At 38.3% G+C, this 22,294-nt stretch overlaps 2 long non-coding RNA genes across 5 annotated transcripts in view; one reads left to right on the top strand and one right to left on the bottom strand.

Moving 5' to 3' along the window:
* LOC131699645 (uncharacterized) overlaps positions 1–6,603 on the bottom strand; it is a 19,477-nt gene extending 12,874 nt beyond the window's left edge. Inside the window, exon 1 of the long non-coding RNA XR_009308240.1 lies at positions 6,008–6,603. This is a non-coding gene — a long non-coding RNA (uncharacterized LOC131699645). The remainder of the gene's footprint in view (positions 1–6,007) is intronic.
* On the top strand, positions 2,226–22,294 carry LOC131699644 (uncharacterized). 4 transcript variants are annotated; one of them, XR_009308239.1, is made up of 4 exons: positions 2,226–2,403; positions 19,081–19,185; positions 20,439–20,570; positions 21,663–22,294. It is a non-coding gene; the product is annotated as an uncharacterized LOC131699644 (long non-coding RNA). The 4 variants fall into 4 exon arrangements; XR_009308236.1 differs by having other exon boundaries at positions 19,081–19,489; XR_009308237.1 differs by lacking the exon at positions 20,439–20,570.

Here is a 22,294-nt window from a genome sequence, read left to right as displayed (position 1 = left end):
TATCACTTTAGTTTAGGAATCCATTGTAGGTGATTATATATTTGAAAGATGCAATAATATATTCATATAACATGTTGTAGCAAAAACCATTTAAAAAGTGTGCCAACAATACCATTGCAGGGTCACTGTCACTCATCCCTTTTGAGCCTTCAATTCACAAAGTGACTTTATCGACGAGGAAGGAAGGACAGAAGGAAGGAAGGGGTTAATCTGAATGCTACTCTTCTCTTTCATGCTATGAGTAGATGAGGGACTATGGGTTTGTTCTGAATGTAGGCTCTTCAACATGGGAATTGATGTTCTTGCAATTACCAGTACCAAGTGGCACTCTGAAACATCTTTTAAAAGCTCTAGCCTCATTTTCCTTAAAATGGTTTGCGGCAGAGCTTTCTCCTGCAGTAATTTGTATTTCACAGAACATTAGGAGAAACACTGTTAGCTTCATTATTCCAAATAATTGTGTAGCATATTGATTACACTTTTAACTCTCTTTTTCCGTCATGTTGTAATTTTGTTACAAGAGGGAAAGTGGAACCACAGTTATTTTTTTCTTATAATGTTGTTTTTTTTATTTTTTGTTTTGTTATTCCCATTATAGAAAACTTTCAAATGCAATTATAGGTGGGACTTACACAGGATGTGTCCAGGAGATGTTTTGCCTGTTGTTAACTGTTTCAAAGGCCGTTTTGTCCCAGCTTCAGCTTTACTTCAGCACCATAGCCCAGGAGACAGGTCGCTTCAAATGACCAGATCGTCTCAAAGGCTTTGTGATGAGCGTTACAGCATTTCTATCGGCTCCCCATCAAAGCTGCCAGTCTCCATCTCCTCCATAAATAAAGGCAGTTATCTAATAATATTGGCTATTTGTTAAATCTCCACAAACCCTAATATTACCTGAAAAATGTGTTATAACAAAATTTCTGATCTGGTGGATACTACAGGGAGTGCCATGTTTAAAGCAGTATAACCTGACCAATGGTTTGTAATAGGATGGCATACTTGTGTGAACTAGCAAATCAAGCACCACGGATACCCCGGACCATACTATCATATTCCTCCTGGTTACCTGCGTTTTATTTTACACTGATGTTAGATACCAGCTTTGCTGTTCTTTCCTCCACAGCCTTGTACGATTAGGACAAGCTTTCTGTGAAGATGGACCATGGAGGAAACAAGAGCTAACTGGTAGAAAGAAGGTCTGGCAGTACAGCATGGCTGGCACATACAATAGTTATTGAATACCGTACTGTATATTGAAATATTTAGTCTATTTGGTGTAACAATCGTGGTTTACCCAGAAAGGCTCAGTTTTAAATATCTACAGTGCCTACCTATCTACCTAATGCTTAACACTGCAGTGTTTGTTTTCATGGTAGTCCACGTGCTGTACATTACACACACACACACAGAGTATACACACCCACGCACAGACACACATATACTGTATACAAAACACTCACCTGCACACACACACACACACACACACATACATAAAAGACTCAGGGGAACCACACATTACAGCTTCAGTCAGCTTTTCTGTACATTTAAAAAATCATTATCAATCATTATCAGTATCTTAATCCAATACAGACCAAAGAAATGCAGAATGCATAAAAATGTAGTTATGTAATATATAATGCCATCATTTGAAATTCATGCTATGCGAGTAGAAGTACATTGTAGTACTTTTTCAGAACAGTGAGGTATGGTGAAGCATATTAATACATATGGCAAACCATGGTAAACTATGGTAAGTGCATAGTATACTGTAGGAAAAGCATGGTAAAACCACAAAAATACAGTGGTAAACTTTTATAAGGTAATAGACGCTAACTTCCTATAAAAAAAGGGTTACTTTAATTAAAAAAAATATATCAATGGCAAGTCATTGGTTAGTTCTTACATGAGGAGTTTATCTTTGTGTTTTCGTGTATTTGTTATGTGCTGGCCAGCCTATTAGAACATGAGCAAGCTGTGAACCACGATACCCAATTTAACTATTTAATAACTATCTCGTAAAGACAGTGTCTATTTTTAGCGACTCTGTGCCTAAAAATATATCTTTCTTTTCTATTTCTGTGTCTGTGTCATCCTGTTATTTGTCTCTCTCTGCTGATAAATGTAGTTGAGTTGGTTTTGAAGTGTGTGGAAACTGTGACAAAAGATGTTTTGCAGAGAATGCTTCCTGTGTCAGAGGCAGCAGAGTGTCTCGAGAAACCACAGGCCCCAGAGCTGCTATCGTATCGGTGACGCTGCAGCGCTGTGGAAAAAGGCTGTCGTGGAAAAACGTTTTCTTTACACTGCGAGGAAGTTTATTCTTCCGAACAAAAGTGACTATTTACTACTAACCAGAAAGGATATTTTTTCCTGTTGAGGACTTTCCCTTCAAAAGAGAGACAAATGGTGAGACCGCATTTTGAACTAATACAGTATTTCTTCAGCTAATCTGTGCTATCTCAGGGGGTTCTACTGTACCCGGGGAGTCTGTAACACAAAAAAATCGTCTATTGTTTCAAACCGATCATGTGTGTACAAAAGGCATCTTTGGCTATAAGAGGAATACAACAACTGTTGGCGTTCAAAACTAAAAATGAACATCTTAGGTGACAACAAGGACCCTTATCAAAATGCTGGGTCATTTATTTTGTTTTAATGTGGTTTTCTGGTTATTCCTTTAAGAAACAACTGGTTTCGACTACTTGAGCAAAGTTTAGTTATCCCAATGTATTAAATTAATGCATTCTCTTTTTCTAGATATAGTTTTATGAGAACATAAGAAGGTTTACGAACAAGAGGAGGCCATTCGGCCCATCTAAGCTTGTCCAGTTCCTAGTAGCTGATTGATCTCACAACTTTTTTCAAGTTGGGTCTAAAAGGATACAAGTGTTTCTGCCTTTCTGTTCAATCATCAGTTAAATGATGTACTATACAGTAGCATACCACAAATGTGTCACAATATCTGTTTTTCACATTGGTGAATTGAATGGTACCATGAATTATGCATTAATGACATTTCTATATGACAAGCACAGTGGAGGCGGTTGCTTTATTTCCAAAAAAGTTATGTATTTCTGACTCAATTGCATAAGGGTTACTCAGCTAACAAATATAGCACAGATATGACACTGTGCTGGAACAGACTGTTTCACCCACGCTTGCAGATGTGACAAACTCAGAAAGTCCATCTATCCTGAGATTTTCCTAGAGAAATTCTAATAAGCACACTCCTACATACAGTAGCTGTGCAACGCTGGCTCTTCCAGGTATAATAATAACCAGTGTTTACAGATTAGTCTTATTTCAGAGTTCTTTGTACAACCCAAAGGTTTCGTGGGTCTGGTGGCTGCATGGTGACTCTTAGTTGAATGTTAAAATATTTTGTATATCAAAGCCCATACATGTATAACAGTTTAGCATAGTAAAAGCATGGCAAAGTGTAGCAAAGCATAGTACAGGTAAGGCACAGAGATGCTAAATCATATAAAAATCATGGTAAATGCATAATATAACCATGGGAAAAGTGCAAAATGACATATGTGCATATATATCGGGCCAAACTATTTTAAGGAACAATCATTAGAAATACATTGACTGTGTCACAAATAATTGAATACACTACCAAATTTGTATATCTTACATACATTTGACACCCTGTTGTAACAAACCCTGTCATATATTTGTGCCACCCCTGTAAGAATTATTCAGCTGTATGTCTATTGTATATTATTGTTGCCCCTTTAAGTGACCGGTGACCTCAAATGTTCATTGGTGCTCTGTTTAGTTGTCAGGAATTGGGCATGTGCCTGGAAAGAAGACCTGACCCTTATTTTTGTACCTTTGCGTCTTGCAAATTAACGGTTTAATTCGAGAATGTAGTACAGCTATGGCCAAAAGTTATACATTTTAGGATTGAGGCATAATTTAAAAAAAGAAACTATATGACCATAATTGAGATATTTTATTTAACATCACGTAATCAAAGAAACTACAAAATGATATCGCAAAAAATCTACCGGAAGCCATAATAGTATTTCATGTTCGAAAATGTTGGATTTTTCCATTTTTGGCAGGGACGTAATTCAATATGTTAACGTAACGTTATACAGCAGGTTTCATTCGACTTTATGAAGCTAAATTAGTTAATTCTATAGGATGATGCAAAACTTTTGGCCAGAGCTATATGTTTGTGAGTGGCTGCTTATTGAGCTAGCTGGACAAAGCGTTTAGCCCAGAAGACCCTTACACTGTGCTGTAACTGAACATGGATGTGAGCATTTCTTTTTCTTTGTTTTCAATTTCCTTGATGATCCTTGAATTCAACCCTACTATTTCCTCAGAGCTTTTGAACTCCCAAAGCAGCATTTTCTTTGAACATTTATAAACATAAAGGTCAGATTGTATACTCCGCAATCGTGAGATCAATCGGACTGAAAATAGGAGCACTACACATCGTATCCTATCTATAGGACAGCATGAGAGAGATTGGATCGTACTGAGCAGTGATTCATATAGCATGACACTTCAAACAGCTCCTATTGACCAGCAGATCTGAAACTGTAAGACATCAACTGCCAAACTAGCAGATTCCAGTCACTTTTGTACTTGGGGCCTATGGCATCCTAGCAGGGCTTTGCTGCTGTCAACCAGGTTTTTGCTGTGCAAAATTGCTGTGTAAAAACCCAAATGCCGAGATGTATTCACTTATCCAAGCAAAATAAAGTAAACAGAACATGATTTAAGGTATTTTTTTTCTAAAGTAATGGTGTATAATAGTGATGATTTGTTTTTAAGTGCAGCGAACTCAGAGGTAAACATTACAAATTCTAAAATAAACGACTCGACGGGCCTCATCCTCGTTTATTAGAATTTTCAATGTTTACTTCATACACTACACTTAAAACTATCACTTAATTATCCTTATTTATTATTATTATTATTATTATTATTTATTATTGTTATAGTTTTATTCTGGTGTATGTTGGAGACCTCTATGGAATGAGTTTTGGTGATTTCAGCCCAATTTACAGTTTACATCAGATTAAAATCATGACTGACACTACAGCCCATTTTTTTCCAACAGAACAACAACAATGATAGGCCTAAAGTTGCAGGGCTTTGTATTTCCACTGCTAATAGACGCACAGGAAGCATGCAACAGATCGCATTGAAAGAAACAAAACCACAAAAAAGAGTTGAGCTCTTAACACTTTGATGGGGTTCAGTACAAATAGATTTGTGATATGTCAATTTAAAAATAATTTTTGGCGTTTTTTTTTTTTTTTAAAAGGTTAATGATCATGAATACATTTCTTGCTAATGTCAACAGCAAAAATAACGAGTCAGTTTAGATATAGGTTTCTTTTGTCAGTTAAAAAAAAATAATTACCAAACATTCCACTTAGCTATTTTCATCGCCCACCTTAAAATAATATATATCTTGTAAAGTGGGAGTTTGCAAGTAAATACAACTGGCAGGATTGAAAAAAGAGTGACATTTAGAGGAGCAGAATGTGCAGGGAAATTAGATTAGCATATGTGTACTTTAAATGAACTGTTCAGATTATCGCTTGTGAAGAGAAAGTGGGTGGCCAAGGCATGTTGTTTGTGTTGTGCTATTTACAGCCAAGCCCACATACTTGCTATTTATGTTAAACACTATAGTTTCTTTTAGCAACTAATATTTTCCCATCCCACCCCCAGTATTACAATCTAGATATGCGTTACATGATCTGTTCTACAGTACAAAATCACCACATTGGAGCATTACAGTATCAACCACTTCTGTACCTGGGGTTAATGGTTTTCCATCATGACCCATGTGGAACATACAGTAAGTACAGGTATATGCTTTATATTAGATAGGGTGACACATATAAAATGTATTATAGAATCAATCTTATGTGTACATATTAGAGTTTAGGCTGAAATTCGGGGGTGGGATTATTGAATGATTTCTCTCTCATCAGATCACTTCCTCTTATGTTATATAAATCTCAGGTAAACTCACCTGGGCGTTGCCGTCGCAACAACTGCGCTGCCGATTCCAAAAACAGACCCCGTTTTTATTTCTGCAGCCTGTGCTTCACCGTGCGTCGCCATGCTTTTGCTTACATTGTTACATTTTTCTGTGCTTTGGTTGCGAGAAACTTTCTACATATGCGTTTTGTTTGAGGGGCTCTCCATGCCTCTCTCGGCTTTCCAGCGGCACTTATGTTCAGCCTTGCTCTGTGTTTTGTTGTGCTTTTACTAGTTTGTACAGTCCTGAGCGTGTCGCTTCGGCCCCGCTGGCCAATCCAGGCTCCAGAATTGGTAGCAACACATTCATTCTTACGATGAGGTGTTTAATCACCGCCACGCCCCTTCTCCCTACGAGTTTGTTCTGTCTACATTCATTATGGCAGCACGGATTCACCACATCTTATCGTTGTGGACTGAAATACTTACCTATGCAATTTTGCTAACACATTACCCTACAAAATTTGAAATTGTAGGAATGTCCGTTTCTTGTACTGTCTGTCCAATGCGTTGCCCTCCATCTCGAGCTCCAATAACGCCACCCGTAGTGATACGCGGACTGAGCGGTGAGATATATAGTCCATAATTATAAATAAATAAATAAATAAATAAGACACACTTTTTAAACCAATTTCTTCTTCTAAAAAATGTCCTGCTTCTTAAATTCGAGTCGCACTTACGACACAATTGGTTTCTGGAAGTCACGTTGTAAGTGGAAGTGTCGTAAACCGAAGCACATTTCCCATAGACAATGTTATAAATTGGAGTTACGTTCCTGACTCTGGCAAGATAATACATTTTTTACAAAAATGACCCGTTATATTATACTCATGCAAATATTTATTTAACTCTTTACACTTACATGCATAAAACAAACAAACGCTAAGTGAGTGAGTCAGGGCGACCACGACAGGTACTGCGGTTCGGACACAGAGCATGCGCACATGACGCATGGCTCATGTCTTGCCGTGTAGTAAATGAAGTTGAAGCAGGGTAATAATGCAAAACAGTCGAAGTGCCGTGCATCGTAAATCGAAGCGTCTTAAGTCAAGGAGCGCCTGTATAAGAACATAAGAACGTTTACAAACGAGAGGCCATTCGGCCCATCTTGCTCGTTTGGTTGTTAGTAGCTTATTGATCCCAGAATCTCATCAAGCAGTTTCTTGAAGGATCCCAGGGTGTCAGCTTCAGCAACATTACTGGGGAGTTGGTTTCAGACCCTCGCAATTCTCTGTGTAAAAAAGTGCCTTCTGTTTTCTGTTCTGAATGCCCCTTTATCTAATCTCCATTTGTGACCCCATGGTCCTTTTTCAGGTCAATAAAGTCCACTGGGTCGACATTGTCTATGCCTTTTAGGATTGTGAATGCTTTAATCAGTGGTGTGTGTACAAATGTAGTGAATAATATAATATAAATATAAATCGCCAACAAAAGATGTGAATTCCTGAGTACACAAGCAACACGACTGCCTGCCAAGAAAAGACGAACAAAGACGTCGCTGCCCGATCTTGAATCATCCAATTTTCAAAGAAGTGTCATTAGCTTCCTGAGGAATTCGAAGAAATTATGCCGACCTGGCATCTCCAGATCAGTTCCTGTTTCAGAGGGCGGTGGCTGCTTCTTTTGATAAGTTCTCCCTGATAAATTAGAGAACATCAGAACCAAAAATATCCTCACCACCGAGAAAAATGGGTAATAAAAATAATGCTTTATATTAAGATGATGGTGCGGCAATCTTTATAAAAATCAACAAATAATTACAGAAACAACATCTGTGATAAAGATAGCCGATGGTTTGGGGCATTTGACACGGTTATGTAATCCTACATATATTCATTGACATGGACTCACAATAAACTCTACAGCAGAAATTATATTTGGCTCAGGATGATAACTTCCAAAAGCAGGCTGTAATTTACAGTAATGAACTCTGTATTTGGTACAGCATCCAGACCACATCATTTGACTGTCAGCACTCAACAACAGTGTATTGTTACAGACGACACACAAAAAAAGACAGTACATGCCTGGGATATGCAAATAAAAAGGGAGAAACAAGTATATTTAACTTTTGGGCTGGAAAAGCAGTCCATAACTGTCACGTGTTTCAGAACACATTTCCAGGAACCTTTGACAGCCCGAATTTACTTTCCAGACATAATATTCTTCGTGTTAGCCTGCATACTCCAGTTGTTTAAACAAGACAGCTGATTTAGACAGATAAAAACAGATTGCATAAGGCGGGCATCTTTCCCTTCTCCTGCTGTGCTTACTTACTGAACAGGTGAACATGAGACATAATACAATTTCTATTATAAGATATGGAAAAAAAGCAGTCTCCGTGACTAGACTCCTGTTTATATTCCTGTAATCTATACTTGGAAGAGTGAGCTTCAGTTGAGTTTCAGTACAATTGAATAATCCTCGATGAACACTTTTAGACTTAATAGATTTTTTTTTTTCTAAGCAATACAGGAGGCAGCCAGTTGTTGTGCTCTGAACAGGTGTTTACATTGCAAGAAGAATGGATTTTTTTCTTCCCTCACTTGTAAGCCCATGAGTCACCTTCACCACAAACCCCAATTTCATAAAATTCCTCATTAGTACCCAGCAGGACTGTGGGACACGTGGTTAGCTACTCATCAAACCACAAAAATCTCAGGGATGTTGTCACCTCAGTCAGGACTGCAGTGCATCGTTGTTCTATATTGTAATATGTTTTTGAATTTATTTCAACTACCTGCAGTTTTCAAAATACTTTGTAGAGTCACTTACTCAGTGAGTGCAGTTGATGTAGAAAAAAAACATTCTGGTCCCTGGTAAGTTATTATGTTTTACTGTTAAGTAGAAATGATTTACTTTACCAGAATACAGGAATGATGCAAATTCCAGTAGGGGTTCTTCCTTCCACTCAGTTTTACACATGGTCGGTCCTGAGGAACGTGGAGCCAGTCCAGCCCAGGGCTGCACAGTGAGTCAGGGAGAGTCTTAGCTGGGAGCTCTGTATTTACTGGATCTTAGTGCTTTTACTCTAACCACTAATCCACACTGCCTGGGTGATGGGTTATACTTGGGCACAAACAGCCCCAAACTCTGACTCTCCTGGAATGAATGTTTGACGTGTCACTGGTCTACACTACATATATAAATGGCAGGGCACACCAAAAGTTTCTTAGCAGATGCCACATTTTTATGTTTTCTGGTGAGCTGATGAAGGGGGGGACCTAGAATTGGAGACTCGGAGGAGCGTCAATCTGTGCCTTAGGATATTCCACTGGCCAGCAAGATCAATTCAAATATGGCATATCTTCTTCATGTATGTGGCTTCCCCAATCAAGGTAAAAAGTGGAGCGCTGTCATTATTATTATACAGATTTTTTCTGTTAAAGAAGAGTTCGGTTTTGCTGTTAAAGAAGAGTTGCCATGGCAACAGAAGATGGCTGTGGTTACAGATAGTTTTGCAGTAATAAAAAGACATCAGGAGCAACCTAAATTGATCTTCCCAATCCCCCAGGAATCCACGGGACTGACATCTGCAGCAGATTGGGAAAGTGTAATGACCTTGTATTCAAATTAAAGCAGACAGTGTACCTGTCTAGCAATTGTCATGCAGCTGTCCCTTTAGAGCATATTGATAGTACTGTATATTACAAATAGGTTACATTCACATCTACAGCAACACCTTCCCAGAGCAGACTGCTGGCTTTCAAATGCTGACCTCTTGTTTTGTATCTTACAATGCTGGTTATGTAAATCAGGAACATAAGCACTTGCCCCATGTTTTCCAAAAGATATAAAAATAAAATAGAGACAAATACGCTGGAGGGATTGGCACTGAATAAATGTGGGAATCAATGACTTAGAATTGCAGATTTTTTATTTTCATTTTTTAAATAAGACAGAAAGAGGATGATATAATTTTGTAATGTGGTTATGCCTTTTCAAAACATTTTGGTAGTTTAGGCTGATGTCTTAAATGCCTGTTATCATTTGAAAGAATAGTAATTTACTTCTTGACTCTGTCATGAAACAGGTGGCACTTGTGATTCAGCCACTCATGTATGGCATGACTTTAAGTAAGACTGAAACCCAACTGTTATTGGCACTGTTGTGGCCTTGTTAGACACCACTGAGCAAAAAAGACTTGAACAGGGTTTTCATTTTTCCTAAGGCAGTGGACATCTCAAAAAGTCGGCCAAGCAAAATATGTATTTCTGTTTATAGGGTCTGTCAGGTTCTTAAAGCAGTAGATTATTACCAGTTGACTGTCTCTCAGTTGCTCCAGTTTCAACCACTGTAACTTGTACTGCAGTAGGATGAGACAAAACAAAAATACTCTGATGTGTTCACAGCGCAGATAAACCATGCAGTACCATCTATTTATTTAAGCAATACAATTGCCACTTGCATTGCCAGATCCATTGTTCTGGTAGATCTTTTTCATTTCTTTGTAGTGTGTAAAGAATGTACACTATTTGCACTATTTAGGGAATTTACACTATTCAATACATATGGGACAGTAAAGTGTGTTGGGAAGCACTGGATGGGACCACAGGGCTGGGGACTGGTAACCCCATTTCAATGTCTTCTTTAGTGTCAAATTCAGCATTGCCCTTCTTTAAAATGAATACAGCTCCCCTAGTGGTAAATGGGAAACCATGTCAATACAGAATTAATCAAAGAAATAGGGGATTTTTAGGGACTGTTTCTTTACTGTTGACCTAATTTCCAGATAGCATACAGGCATTTATTTATATCTATCTATCTATCTATCTATATATAAACACCATTACACAATTAATTATGTAGTAAATGACATCACAAACACATTAATAGAAATAAGTGAGTGTAGGTACCATGGTATCAAAAGCCTATAAGTACCTCCACTGTTTGTTTTTGTATGTTTGTTATATATGTGTGTTTGTTATATATATATATATATTTTATTCAGCAGATACATTTATCCAAGGCGACTTACAGAGACTAGGGCGTGTGAAACTATGCATCAGCTGCAGAGTCACTTACAACAACATCTCACCCAAAAAACGAAGGAAGGTCACACAGTGAGTCAAGATTTGAACCAGGGACCACCTGGTTATAAGCCCTTTTCTTTAACCACCGGACCACACAGCCTATAGCCTATATATATATATATATATATATATATATATATATATATATATATATATATATATATATATATATATATATATATATATATATATATATATATGTAAATTACCTAACAATTCCCCCTGGTATCAACGATATTATACCAGTAGGTGAATGTGTATCTTTGAAGGCTAATTCAAAACCAAGTGGTTGTTTTTCAAGGTTTTGTTAGAAGCAAAGCATCCCATGTGATGTCCATAGACTTCCATTTGAGTGGTAAACATTGTTGTTTTATGCTGTTGCTGCAGCTTCCTGGTGTTTTTAGTTTTTTAGGAGCTGTGTTGTGTGAATGAGTCCATCCTGACTGACTTCCATTTGAGTGGTAAACATTGTTGTTTTTTGCTGTTGCTGCAGTTTCCTCGTGTTTTTAGTTTTTTAGGAGCTGTGTTGTGCGAATGAGTCCATCCTAACTGGCACAGACAGGAAGTGAAGAGAGATTGCAGGAAGCCCACTGTGGGTTCAGAGTGCAGTTGAGATGCCACAATCTGCTTTGAGCTGTGGCACTGTCATGTAATTATAGTGAAGGGTATCTGGCAGAGACCAGAACTCAGGCCTAGAATCAGACAATCGAACCACTACTGCAGAACTATGGTTTATTTTTAAGAGGTCATTTAATTGAAGAAATAGTTGAAACATGAATTAACCCTTTGTGGTTAAGTGTCCACTATATTTTACATTGTCATTCAGCATAGTAAATTGACTTCTAATCCCTTAAATAAAATACAAGATAAAGCCTATTATTAAACTACTGTTTCCTTGGGGCTGTTTATATACAGTAGAACAGATAAAACAAAAAGCAGGATAAAACATCAAAATAAACACAATTGAATGAGACAGTGAATCCTAGAAGAACGAAGCAGCAGTTCTGATAAAACACTAAACACATCAGCACTCTGTAGAAACATACAAGAACTGATCAGCTTCACCGACATGCCATTTGAGATTCTTCATCTGTACCTGTGCAGGGAGCTGATGTGGTTTGTCCTGATGTCCACTTGAGTTTCCTGTACATCTGGGGAAACTGAGTACCACTGTTTCTCCTGGTTTTAGAGCTGCCAAAACAACATGGCATGGATGAAGAGAGGGGCATTTTGGGGGACAGTGGTCGGAAAATATTGTTTTCTATTCCCTCAATTTAAAGGTTTAACACACATGTTTAACCATCATAGAAAATTATGGTCAATTCCTTATAAAGTGGGAAAGCTCTATAGTTTTATAGTTCTTGTAAAATTGTGTTCGGAAAAGGCACAATGGGTAAGCACTAACACTGTGAGCAAACAATCAGTAAACAAGAGAATATAAAACCGCATTCTAGAGTAGTCTTCCATTAGGTTTTGGTCCATTTCCTACTCAAGTTGCTGTACCTGACCATAAAAAGCTAAATCCTTTAACATATTAAATAAACGTTGTATTTTTTCCCAGACCCGTATTGTATTTTATTGTATTTTTGCCTGAATGAGCCCTTCAAAATCCAATCTGCACCAAGAAGAAGTCTCCAGGTTTTAAATAGATTGACAGTGTTACCCCAGTTACAGTTCTTTTTACCATTCTAGATGTGACAGCTGAAGGAAGAGCCTTCATTAGAGTTTCGGTGGTGTGGGTTCACACACGCTGAAGCTGTTGTTGTATTTTAGTCAACATCTACTGTATGATTGAACACATTGAGATAATGCAGATCAGTAATCACGTGGTAAATGGAAATAAATATTCACCCACAATTATCACTCTGATTATTATTAAACTTTTATATTCCAGGTACTGTCCCTCTATAGCATGATGTTTGACATTTCTGCAAACGCCACAGTGTATTATAGAGCACATAACCATGTATCCATGAAAAGGTGATGGGGTGGGGGGGGTGGGGGGGGGGAAGCAGTGATTATAAGTATTAAGAAAATTGATTTAAAAACCTTTCCACTCCTTTAATGTTGCTGTTTAAAAAAAAAAAAAGTGTGCTGAAGAAAACTCAATTTAAACTACTGGCTCTTATGTAGGCAGGGCTTTATTGTCAAATGGAGCATTAAGCTTGCGCCCTCTATGGGTTACTAAAGGCTTTGCTTCTAAATGTACACAAGCTTTAGCTTCATCAAAAAGCTCACATTATTGTGACAAATAATGTTATTTGCCTGAGAGTCCTGGAAAACATACCATTAGTAACTGCATTAAATACCCATACCTGCGGCAGCTGTGGATACAAACACGAGATGGTTCTCCCAGGAAGAAAAGCTGTCAACTACGAGTAGTTATGTGGTAAAGACTGTGTTATGCAAACCACTACTCTCTTTAAAACATGAAGTTTATCAGCACTGGGAAATTGATTTACACATATTAAAATCTGTATGCTAAGCCCTTTTCAGTGTCCTCAGGGTGAGATAAAACCAGGCATTCACTTATCATTGGGATTTGATGCTTTTTAATTATGAATACGCCTTTATTTTTTCTAGAAAGATATCTGAGATTGGTCTCATAGGTTAGAAGTGGCAGTGGCAACTGTGGTGACCTAGAAGTGCTGTAGCGAAGGGTTTGTTGTCAGGTGCCAGCATGAAACCAAAAAAAAAACAAAAAAACACATTCCTGTTATTTGCTATACTGTATCTAGCACTCACCAGGCTTTGGAGCATCTGTGGCAGATTCAGACAGGAGAGAGCCACCAATGGAATGAAATGAATGATTTATTGAATTGACAGATAAACATGTCCGTAAATGATTACATTGTTATTGGAATTTGGCCCACGGTCTTGCCCATTGGAGCTCGTTAGCCGCCCCTGTACTGGTAAAACTATGATGAATGCAACATATGTAGTTCAAAACTAAAGCCAGCGGGCAGGACAAATGGCTTCAGGCCACCTGCCCCCTAGACAAGGCAGCTGCAAGGTGGAAATCAGAATGTATTCCTGATTTTATTCTTCTTCTTGGAAATGCACAATGTTTAGAAATGCTAAAACAAACTTAAATTCTTAGAAGTCTTTTTCAAAGTGCTAGGCTTTGCCAAACTGGTAATTAGAGTCACCTTAATTACATTGCATGTATACGAATCCACAAAATTGACAGCAAATTGCTACAGAATAGATAATGCTTACACTGCTCAAACTACTTGATTACCGAGATTGTAACAAGTCCTCTCTGTCCAATTTCTAATTAAACAGTGAATTCTTTTAATATGGAGACAGATCCCAATGTTCGTTTTAGTACTGGACCAGTGGTTCATGTTTTTTTTTTTTTCTTTTTCAGTTAACTGACCAGAAAGATAACTGAATTATCTTGTAATCTCTCTAGGGAGGAAGGCAAACTTATTAGAGGTTCTCATTAAACACAGAACCACTATTAACTGAAGGTCTTGTATTCTTTGCAGACTGACATTACTGAACTCATGTGCAGTTAGTGCAATATGTAGTGTTTACTGCAGATATAATGGGGGCTAACAGACTATCTATCCACTTTAATCAATCATATTTTATCAATTGTTTTATTATTTGAAAGTTTCACTGAACACCCCTTGCTTTTTTGTTCACTGATATGGCCAATTCTCTTACTCTTGCCACCTGATAAAAGAGAGGATACACAATGGTTGTATGATAAATCGTGCCTGCGGGACGCATGCCTGAGATTGTTAGGCTTTTACTCAAACATTGATTATTTTTTAGTTGACCACAAAGCTTTTTCTTTTTTTATTTAAATCACATGTGCTGTAATTAGCCATTTACTTGATGACAGATTGAATTCTCACTTTCTTTTTGTTTAGCAGATTAAACACTGATATTGCAAAGGGAGGTTCTGATTTTAACGGTCGGTGAAGTCAATATAAAAAAAAAAACTATATTATAGAAAAAAAAAACTAGTAACACTATTGCAAGTCCTAATCTGCAGCATGTTAGGAAATATTTTACATTCAGTATGGAACTTATTCTTAGACTTTGAGGTATGGGTTGCACTGTTTATTGAATTTGCTTAATTTCCCCAGTGCATAATATCTCCATGTATTGATAGATAAATTGATTTAATAATGTCCACATACTTAGCTTTATTCCTGCAGTATATTGCTACTTTATCAACTGGCTAAATGTACTAACCATGGACTCCATGTTGCCATGGAAACAGTAATGATTCTCTCCCTGAACCCCCAGCATGCTCTCTGATTTCTGCTGCATGCTATATGTGGAAATGAGCATGTAATGGAAATGTAATTAAACAAAATTGACGTAAATGAGCAGTGATTGAAATGAATCTGGTCAGAAAGATTCAATCAGTCATTACTTTTCTTTGTTTTTTTTCAGGCTATTTATAACCCAGCCTTCTCTCCGAAACATATCAGTGTATAAGACATTACATTTGTGGATAGGTTGTATAATGCATACATACCAGGCAACAATTTTTAAACTAGACAGCATGTTGGCCTAGAGCATTTTCAGGACCATGATATTCCATCAGTTCTATCTCAAATACAACCAAATACACAAGTTTTGTTTCCTAGTGACAAAAAAACCCACATGTTTTCATACTTCTTTGGCAACTGTAATGGTTGGCTTTTACATGCAAGTATTGTATGCATTGTATATGCATTGTGTGAGTGTGGGATATCCCAGCTCTCCAGCGATATGCTCTCTTAGGGAAACTTGTCTCTTTAAAAAAGTTCACCTCCCAGTCATGGTCATCCAATAAACAGCGGAGTGGCAGGGGGGGTTTAGTGTGTGGTTGTGGGGTATGTAGACCCCACAGTCAAATGTTAAACCCACCAAATTGATTGAATGTGACTCCACAAAAAAAGTAACTTTTGAAGTATTTACAAAGCATGTGTAAATGTTTTGACTGCAGTTTGGAACTTGCGTCAAAAAGCCAAATTCACACAGGTGATCTATTTAAACACAGTTCTCTCTGCAAGCTATCACAGTTAGACCAGCTTTCAGTGGAAAGTAGGACAAACTCATCTAAATAACATGCTCACTTTCTATTTCTTCTTTTATTTTTTTTTTTATTATCTTTGGATTAGTCATGCCAACACTGTCCCCTGCACCTCAATCAAAATGAAATGTTTTGTATTCACTGTAACCACCTCGGGTGCTGTTTTACTCACTGTAGAACACAGTTATAGTTCCTGCCAGCATATTACCATTCTTAAAACATTGCTATGAATAATGAGAGCAGACACCCCATTGCCAGCCGGGATGTGATTGTGACATGGGCAGTGGCAGCTGAGCTGGCTTGGGGGTGTTTAACTCATGTAAAAAGACCCGGGGTCCCTAACTGAATTACAATACAGAAATTAATTAGAGGCCTCGTAAAATGGCTCAAATCAAAAACAGCTCTGGCTAAAAGTGGAGATGTCTGTTTGGCATTCTGCTATCATTTACTACTATCATCATTCGTTTCATGGGCTGTTTGAGATGCAAATGACTTGATTAAAACATATACAGCAGTGTAGATATAATGTGTGCTTTTGCATTTTTCCTCGGCGATGTCATACCAAGGCAGACAATGTGCATCGGGGAAGGAGACAGCTCACCAAGCCATATTTCAACCCACGTAGCTTTGCTTTGACATTTCTACAAATGCTTTCAGAACTGTAATAGCAACATTTATTTTTCTCCTTTCATATAAATAGTGTCAATTAGGTGCATGGGTTAAACATCAGGTGCACACTTTTATCAGGGTTAGTTTTGAGAACTTAAAATGTTCGTTACCCAATCCGGCAAGTATTACACCAATGAATAAATGCAGAATGACTGGTTTTGGGCATGTGCTGCCCTTTATACCCCAGTACCCCAGATTTTAATAGCCAAGCAAAAACTGTGCATGGAACCACATCACAGCAGAACCACAGTACAGCAGAACGAATACTACACTTACAGATCACTTACTGGTCAACCAAACACTCTACTTGCAACTGATAGAAGTGCTGCTGGCTACTGTAAAGGACTGTAAAAGAATGTTAACAAAAAAACAATACTCTCCTGGTTTATTTCATTGTCATCTTAACATTACCCCTCATGTTAAACTTTGTATTAATACAGTTGGCATTGAATTGTTGAAAATAATACATGTTTCAGAGTGCCAGATATCCCAGTCTTATGAACACCCTCCATTTCCTATGTGTTCCTAGTTTTCAGGCTCCACTGTATAGCTTCTACGCTCAGATTTAGAATTAGTGCTAGTATATTCAGTGAGTGAATTTAAACATCAGGCAACAACCTGACATTACACATTATGCTGGCTGTGTAAAGTGTGTGAATATGTGTGATGGTCCTGAAAGGACAGCAACACTCTATTGCACTCAATCACTTTATTTCTTTGCTGTAGTAAATGCGGAAGCTCTTGAACAAAGTTAGACAACATTAGCGCTTTGCTCCAACTGTGCCCTTTGTTAATAGCTAGAACCAATTAAAATGCGTAGTATAGAAATAGTAAATGGCAAAATTACTTTACAGATTTACTGTGGTACACTTTTAAAAGGGGTCTAAAGTAATTATTCATTTTTTAAAACTCTTAGAGTTGTTATAGCGAATGATATAATTCCATAAATATTTTCCTGTCGTGCTCTTGGCTATGTAGCATAGGGTTCAAATAAAAACCAAATATGTGAGACTTTCTGTACAGTATAGTTAATGGAAATGCATGACATGATTTATGGAAATATTTTTTTTTAACTGTAACCCCTTTAAACATATTGAGGACTAGGGTTGCCAAGCCCCAACCCACGTGTATACATCCATGAAACAAAATCCTGATAACAGAATGTGTCAGATTTGGTGCATTATGTGCATCTCATCACAGTTTTATATAAAATATGAAAATTACACCTTCCCTATCATTAGTAATGAACGCAATGAACTACTAGTGACAGTTTCCCTCTGCCATGTGTGTTTAATAAATAATATGAAGACTAAGCCCCAGTATAATGTTAACATTATGGTTCAATATATTGTGTTGTATTATACAACAGGAACATATATTAAGGCGCGTATACAGTAAGTGTTAAGATCTGGATCTTAAAAAGACAGATGTAAAAAGGTCTCTGTATTACCTTTACAGAATTATTGTGCACAGAGGTACACACAGGGCTATTGATTAATGGACATGATAAACAGGATACTTTTACTGGAATGTGTGTCATGAAGAGGGTTATTTTGCTTGTATCATTTCCCCCTCGGTATGCATGTGTCAGGGCTTCATAAATGTGTTTTACAATAAAAAAAAAAAAGAACCTCATGCTGGTTGTAAGAAACAACCTCTGGCTAAAAAAAACCCCTTACCTAATAAGGTTTTAACACACATACAATACATACTGTATGTTTATCCAGTCAGGTTAGGTGCTTCAGAAATTGAGGATAACTGTCAGGAATCAGTGACTCAGTCCAAAACTTATTCAACGAGTGACATTCACTATATAGCCTACCCTTTCAATGGCTGAGAGTGTTTTACATTAAACAATTTTAATGGCATAATAAGGAAGTTAATGCTGCAGATAAACACAAACAATTCTTACTCCCTTCGGGTACAAACTGAAGGCATATTTAGCTGCAGATGATTGGTTATATAATTATAAGATATCATGCTAAGAGCTTTCAACAGTTGTGACGCTTATTAATAAGCACTTATTAATAAGAGTCAGGAGATTTATTGAAAGCACATATGACCTAACACCTGCTTAAATTTCAGAAGCGTGTGATGATCACTTTTCATATGAACTGTATTAATCCAATGCTTATTCATGTGGACTGATTGATTATATTAAACATTCACCTGGCATTAAATTGCACTGAACCTTTCATATTACAGTACAGTATATCCCAGCTTTTGTCGACCGAGCCCCCATTAGTCTGGGAGCTGCCAGCTCCCTTGGCCTTTCACCAGCTACTACTCTGCACATTGTGATTATATCTTTCTTTTTTCGTTCAGTGTTGACAGGTTAGTAAAGAACGGTGCGCCTGGCTCGGGGCAGTCAGGATGGATGGATGGCAGAAGCACAAAATGAATTCACAAGAAATTCCAGCGAGATCTCCAGTGAGTCATCAAATCTCCAGTGAGCAGGGCCGTCGTATGGAAATGTCAAACAGTCCAGGCATATTAATCAGAGCCTAACATGGTCCTGGACTATTACACTCCCTTAACGTTCTACACAGTATTTTAACACCCATTTGATCTTATAATGCTACCATGGCTGGTACTGGAACCAGCCTCCCTGTGGACTGCATACAGCTGCTCATCTCAGCCACCTTTAAGGGATCAGATGGACACTTTGTAGTGGCCATATTCCCCACAGTCACACAGCAAATACCTGCTGTGGGGGAGTGTGGCAAAGTGGATGGTAAGGGGAACAGGTGTAGCGGTGATGCGATGCAGGAGTGACAGACAGACAACGATAATTCGGTGAACAAGTGTTTATTGTGCTGTTTCCAGGTCTGGCGACCGTCAAATAATAAATCCCCGGCAGTACACAACAATGTGTAAAGCACGGGGAGCGTGAATAATCCCACACAGTCCTGAACAGAAAAACAAATGCACGGTCACCAGTCCTGGGTGAACTCAGTCGTGCAGGTGCTCTGTGCAGTGGTGCTCCGGATAGTGCTTTTGTGGCGACAGCTCCGGAGGTGTGCTTTAACTGTCTAGTAGTGCGACAAAAGACAGACAATTATAGACAGACAGAAATAACACACAACACGTAACACTTATTCCTGCTTTTATATTTCTGAGAGCTCCCCTCTCAGTCCTTCTCTCCTCCTGTTTAACCCAAACGAAGGAAAAGAACAGCGTTACCCTGGCCCCTATATGTAATCCCGCATGATATCTAGGTAAACGGTTGCAGCTGCCTTATTACTTGCAGCTGCCCCTTGTTTACCTGTCAGATCAATACGGTCTTACAACAGAGTCTCGCTTCCTTCCAGGCTGACCCACTTTCCGGTCCCGGAAACGAACTGTCAGGCCAGCCCTTCCAGATACTTCTCCTCCCGTTCTTTAGCGCCCTCACAGGTCGGGAGGAAGATTTATCACCAGAACTCATTGTATTTCTGTCACAGGGAGTCATCACAATACAATTTACCAGGAATAACTTTAACTTTTGTCAGCTTTGTGCTGTACTTAAACACTGCCAACTGCATTTTAGATTTGCTTCTTTAGATTAACAGCATTTAGGAAACGTAAAAGGTTGTACAGAAAACAGTGAATGCGGAACAATCTAGATTTAATTACCATCATGGATCAGGGTTGTTTGTACTGTATTAACCGATACCAAATAAATATTGCACACCTTTTTTCAGGAGGCTGTGTGGTCCAGTGGTTAAAGAAAAGGGCTTGTAACCAGGAGGTCCCCAGTTCAACTCCACCTCAGCCACTGATTCATTGTGTGACCCTGAGCAAGTCACTTAACCTCCTTGTGCTCCGTCTTTTGGGTGAGACATAGTTGTAAGTGACTCTGCAGCTGATGCATAGTTTACACACCCTAGTCTCTGTAAGTCGCCTTGGATAAAGGCGTCTGCTAAATAAACAAATAATAATAATAATAATAATAATATTTTCTAAATCATGCGTTGTTAGAAGGCACGTCCTGTCCTGGTATCCCACCCCCCCACACACACACACACATTGATAAATGACTAATTAAGGGACTACTGTCCCAACTCCAGGGTCACTTCCTTAACAGCAGTGACAACCTGACCAGCTAGGTGTAGCAGATAAAAAGATGGCACTTGACCTCTCCCAGCTGCAGCTCCAAACAGCTGTCTTAGAGAGTGACCTTTTCTTTCTTTCTCCCTCCGAGTCTGGTACCAAAGGAAATGCACTAAAGAAACTCACATGCTCTGCTACATGTTTGGTTTTCACAAACAAATGTCATGATTAAACAGTAGCTTTATTTAGATTCACAGCTGTCTAGATCAATGGAACAAACCTGCAAATGCGTCACCTATTTACGTCACCTGTAATGCGCAATCATTACATTTTGGAAATTGTATTATGAAGGCTGTGAATAGTAATCACATGGTTTCAATGCACATTGATCTTGCAGTGTATAACATTGATAATGTAGGTAGTTATATATTTATATTTGTACTTGAGCATAGGCATTGAAACAATTGCACACCGAGGAACCATTAGATGAGAGGATGTGAAATGAAGTAGTTCTATTAAGATTTGTGGAGTACAAGGTAGTGAAACACATTAGTGCTAATATTAAAGCAACGTGCCCTTGTAAGATTCCTAAACGTTTTTACTTGTTTCCAAGAGATAGAAATCAAAACAAAATTATATTTAGCACAGTATGTCGTGAATTTCCCAGCTTGTTGCATCCACTCATTCACTGATATCAAAAGTGGCAAATGACGGAACTTCAGGAGTGTTTTTTTTTTTTTGATTACATAACAAAACCACGTTGGGCATGTTGGAAGCTAAAATAAACTAAAATTCTGCTGTTTTTTTCACTCTCTCGCTCTCTCTCTCTCTCTCTCTCTCGCTCTCTCTCTCTCTCTCTCTCTCGCTCTCTGGAGGTGTGGATCCCTTTAGAAGTCAATGAATAGGTAATGAAGTGGACGAGTTGTAATTACTGCAATGGAAGGCACAGCAGCGTGATGTGAACGAGGGAGGAAAAGGCCTGTCTGGCGTGGGCCGAGGGACGGCTTCCCTGCACTCCCAGCGATTCCCCTGCTCCAATTTAACATCACAAATTAAACCAGAGACTCTCTCTTCATTAACCACAGAGCACAAGACCATTAACCAATTAAACAACCAATCCTGCCATCTACATCCACTTCATCTGGCTTTCCCTGTCAGTGTGGCTCCCCTGACATGCCTGGAGCTAATCACCTGGCAATCTGGAGCGTCACACACAGCTCGTGCACAGACGACTGTGAATACCGCTATTCTCAATCTAGTGCTTACTACATGTTGCTGATTGATGTATTACAATTTAAATCTCACTTTATCCCATGTAACACACAATACAACACTTAAATGTTTTCCCATGATCCCCTCCCTCATTTGCATAGCGGCCCCAGTGTGTTAATTACCATCCCCCCTCTGTCACCATTAAGTGCATGGTATTGCCACCTGCCAGCCATTACAGTATAAGCAGTATACATTGTACTATTCATCTAGCCTTATTAAAAAAACACCACTTTGA

Source organism: Acipenser ruthenus, chromosome 23 (genome assembly GCF_902713425.1).
Source record: "Acipenser ruthenus chromosome 23, fAciRut3.2 maternal haplotype, whole genome shotgun sequence".
In the NCBI taxonomy this organism is placed as follows: Eukaryota; Metazoa; Chordata; class Actinopteri; order Acipenseriformes; family Acipenseridae; genus Acipenser; species Acipenser ruthenus.
This window is presented reverse-complemented; position numbering and strand designations above follow the sequence as displayed.